Raw genomic sequence first — 4924 nt, 5'->3', positions numbered from 1 at the left:
TTTGATATGTGACTGAGTGTGAAAAGGATTGCTGGTCACATTGCCCTTTTTGTACACATTCATACAGAGAGAGAGTGACCATTGTCAGTGAATCTATTCTCAAATATGGAGAATAGTAGTATAGACCGAAGTCAAAATCTGTGACATGACTACTAAAGACAGCTTGTGGTCTGGTGGCTACTAAACTTTCCTTATCCTTACTTTAAGAGATACAATCAAAATCCTTAGGACTGTCAAATGACTCAATATCAGAGGCATATTCCCTAGGGTGGAGTTAGAAAACAGGTCACAATGTATCTTCTTTAATGTCATTTCCATTATAACCTGCTTTATAACTATACCCTAGGGAGCATGGAATTTTCCATCTGACTTAATAATTGAAACTTTGTCTGTATGTTATCTTACCCATAGAATACAATCTCCTGGAAAGCAAGGATTGCATTTACTTTTCTATTTTTATCACCTATACTTAACATAGTGCTTTGCATGTAAGTAAGCATTTAACAAACACTTTTTCATTAAATCATTGATCTTTAGCAATAAGCACTTGCATCAGGGACTGTGGGATGCCGGTCCCGAGTGTGGCGGCTACCCCAGGGCTGCCTGGGGCCTTGAGGAGGGCAAGGCCCCGTGAACCCCGCGTGTGCTGACCACCCCAAGAGCCTGAGGGCGGAGCTGGAGCCGCTGCAGCCACCATGGCTGACTACTGGAAATCACAACCAAAGAAATTCTGTGATTATTGCAAGTGCTGGATAGCAGACAATAGGCCTAGTGTTGAATTTCATGAACAGGATAAGAACCACAAAGAAAATGTGGCCAAAAGAATCAGTGAGATTAAACAGAAAAGCCTGGAAAAGGCAAAAGAAGAAGAAAAAGCATCAAAGGAGTTTGCAGCAATGGAGGCAGCTGCCCTTAAAGCACACCAAGAGGATTTGAAAAGGCTTGGAATCAGTTCAGATGTTACAGAATCTAGCACACCACAAGTAACCAGCATGGCCCCACCTGTCTCAGTAGCAAATCAGAAGAAGGAAAAGAAAAAGAGGAAAAAAGACCTTTCCAATATAGATTCCGTAAGAGCTTCCAAATGGGTAGAAGGCATGTCTTCAGAGGGTTACCATTACTATTATAATACCATCACAGGAGTATCTCAGTGGGAGAAACCTGAAGAATTACAAGGAAAATTTAGTAAGAAAGCAGTAATGCCTCTTTGGATAAAAGGTTTAAGTGAAGATGTTACACTTATTATTATAATACAGAAACAGGTGAATCCAAATGGGAGAAGCCTGAGGATTTTGTTCCACAAGTTGGAGAGCCCCTTTCTAGTAACAGTACTGAAGCACTTGATGCCCCAGCTAAATCAAAGTCATCTGATTCAGATAGTGATTCCAGTGAAATACAAGAAATGGAAGAAGAGGAGGAGGAAAAATCATAGAGCTCTACAGAAGTACAAAAGCCAAAAATAAAGTTTAGGAAAAGAACTAAAAATGATCATGCTGAAGAAACTGAAACTGAATCAAAGAAAGATGATGGCGATCAGGACCAAGACTCATCAGGTCCATTAGAAGAAAAACCCAGATCTCCTAAAAACCAAAAAAAAAAAAAAACCCTTATGGGGAGTGGAAAGAAATTAAGCAAGAAGATAATCCCTATGAGAAGACAGATTTGGAACTTCCAAGTACAGAGGATGAATACATAGGAACTCCAGTTGCTGATATGAGTGAGGACCCGAAAGTGACATTTAAAGAAAAAACAGTCACTTCTCTCTAAGATGTGGAAGAAGGAGTAGCCCCCATCTTCAAAAAGAGAAGATTTGATAATGGAAAATCTAGAAATTTCAGACAAAGAGGAGGTGATCAATAATTTTAATTTAAAAACAAAAAGCATTTTCTGACCTCTTTTGGATCTATTTGGACAAGAAGAGCCTCTAACTTTGTAAGCTATTTTTTGTTTGTTTTTAATAATTTAGATATGAAGAATGTAGACTTCTAAGTTGTACTAGATGTGAATTGTAATAAATCTATTTTTTATTTAAAAAAATAAGCACTTGCATCAGATAAATGCTTTCTGCTTCTCTCCAGAAGTAGTAATCTACCATACCCCCTTTACAAATGCAAAGCAGAATCCAGCAAATAACAGAACTATGGGCAACAGTTTCCAAAAGTTGCTGGTCCTGTGATATAATGAGCCAGCATAGAAATATGCAAGATAAAAAATTAAACCCTGTGTTCCTCCAGAGCAGGGACAGCTTTCTTTGTATCCCATTGCTTATCACGGTGTCTGGAACTTAATAGCTGCTTAATAAGTAAAATTTAATGAGAGGAGATCAATCAAGTCAACTATCTAAAGCAACATTAGTAGGTTTGTGAAATTTCCAATTCACATAATGTTATTTTTATATAGGTCCAACTATATAGTAAAGCGTTGACTATTTCTTAGTCATTTTCAAATATCCATAAGTTCTTTAGGTTGGACACTTCCCAATCACATGGATCACAGTCTCTTTGTAATTAAACAACCTACTCTCATGATAAATACTGTAATAATTTATTTCTAGGCAGTCAAATTTCTATTGATGTATTTCTCTCACTTTATAGGCAAGTCTTTGGATGATAAACACAATTCCTTTATTTAATGTATATTTTATTAAGTACTTACTCTGTACCAGCCATTGGGCTAGTTGCTAGTAGTAATATAAAAACAAGAACAAAAACAGCACTCTCTCAAGGAGCTTACATTTTATTTGAGAAAAAAATAAGATACAAAAATATAACAAAACAATAAATATATGTATATAATATGAAATATATTTATATATTATAAAATATATAATATGAAAGTATATAATATATTTATATATAACAAATTCATAAAAATAAGAAATAACTTCAAGATATACAGACAGTCTTTATATATATATATATATATGGAAGGGGGAAGGCAAGGCAATTGGGGTTAAGTGATTCACCCAAGGTCACACAACTAGTAGGTGTGTCAAGTGTCTGAGGCTGAATTTGAACTCAGGTTTTCCTGACTCCAGGGCCAGTACTCTACTACCTAGCTGCCCCTAATATAGACATTCTTCAGAAGGGCATAGACTCCTACCTTATGACCATTGATGCAAAGCTAAAAAATACCTTGTGTACCTTGAGTAAGTCAAATGACTCATTCAAGGTAAAATACTCTGAAAGACAGAACCTGGATTCAATTTCAAGTCCTAAGACTTCAGGTTCATTACTCTTTTCCCTTCCCCACAGATGACATTGGAGTTGACTTTTTTTGGGGGGTGGGAGAGCAATTGGGGTTAAGTGACTTGTCCAAAGTCTCATGGCTAGTAAGTGTATCAAGTATCGAGGCAGGATTTGAACTCAAGTCCTCCTGACTCCAGGGCCAGTGCTCTATTCACTGTGCCACCTACCTGCCCCATAGAGTTGAGTTTTTGAAGAAACCCAGTGCTGCACATGATAACACATACCTATAATCCCTGGTCCTTTAAGGAATGTTGAAGAGGAGTTACCAGTATTACTAAGAAGAAGGTATAAATATAAATGTAGATTTAGATGCATACACATGTGTGTGCACACAAACATACACTCTCACATATATGTGTGTATACACACACACTAGTATAAAGATAGATTATTGATAGGTGACAAATAGATAATAGCTAGTGAAAGATGCTGGGGAAGTTAGGTAATAAAGTGGATAAACTGCTGATCCGGAAGTCAGGAAGATTCATCTTCCATAGTTTAAATCTGGCCTCAGACACTTAGTAGCTGTGTGACAATGTGCAAGTCATTTCACCATGTTTGCCTCAGTTCTTCATCTGTAAAATGAACTGGAGAAGGAAATGCCAAACCACTCCAGTATCTTTGCCAAGGAAAACTCTACATGAGGTCACAAAGAGCTGGATTCGACTGAAAACATCTAACAACAACAAAAGGGATAGATAATGGATATAATTAGATAGGGAGGGAGGGAGGGAGGGAGACAGAGAGAGAGACAGACAGAGACAGGCAGAGAGACATAGAGAGACAGAGAGAGATGATAGATGATTGATGGATAGAGAGACAGATAGACAGACAGATAGATGATAGATAGATAGGTAGATGATTGATGGATAGAGAGATAGATGATAGATAGACAGATAGCCAATTAGATGGATAATAGGTATTTTTAAAACTGGACTTGATTTTCATCCTGGTAAATAGCTCCTAGGAACAATTTTCTCTTATCAATACAGATTAGCCCTTTCTCTGCTATATGTAGTCTCAGAGAGTTTGATTCTGAGCCCTTAAGTGAATTGCTTGGGGTCAGATAATAAGTATGAATCAGAGTCAGGACTTGAACTTGTTTCTCTGACCTCAAGGCCAGCTCTCTAAGACTCCAAAATATTCTTTCTCTATAAATATTGAGATGGACTTAGGCAGAGACATATACATAAAGATATAGACATAGACACACATGGAGGCATAGAAATAAATGTAAGCACTGATACAAAAGACATTAATATAACAAAGTGAAAAAAAAATCTTTACTTAGGAAAGTAAATATGACCCTAAAGGTATCTTTGAGATGTAATAGAATGTATATCTTTGAAAGAGTAATTTTTAGTATGTAACACAAATACATACTCAAGTAAGGTGATGCATGAACCAGAGAAAACAAAAATGATGGAGAGCATCTGACTGAGGATCAATAGTGGGAGAGAAACAGAAGTAATATTTCAGTGAATTTGCAACAGAGCAGTGAGAGAAAAAGAGGAAGTCGATGATGTGTTCAAAATTCAGAACACAATGGAAGAGTTTAAGAAGAAAAGAAAAAGGGGGAGAGGAAGAAGAAGAAGAAGAAGAAGAAGAAGAAGAAGAAGAAGAAGAAGAAGAAGAAGAAGAAGAAGAAGAAGAAGAAGAAGAAGAAGAAGAAGAAG

The 4924-nt window shown here is 36.7% G+C and overlaps 1 pseudogene; it reads left to right on the top strand.

The window, feature by feature from the left end:
• The first annotated feature begins 532 nt into the window (after positions 1–532).
• On the top strand, positions 533–2040 carry LOC138153259 (WW domain-binding protein 4 pseudogene; annotated as a pseudogene).
• The last annotated feature ends 2884 nt before the right edge of the window (positions 2041–4924 follow it).

The sequence above is a fragment of the Petaurus breviceps genome, unplaced genomic scaffold (assembly GCF_028583685.1).
Source record: "Petaurus breviceps papuanus isolate PSGF00001 unplaced genomic scaffold, PetGlider_PUasm1.0 90977, whole genome shotgun sequence".
Classification (NCBI taxonomy): Eukaryota; Metazoa; Chordata; class Mammalia; order Diprotodontia; family Petauridae; genus Petaurus; species Petaurus breviceps.
Note: the sequence above shows the minus strand (reverse complement) of the source record. Positions and strands in the feature narration are given on the sequence as shown.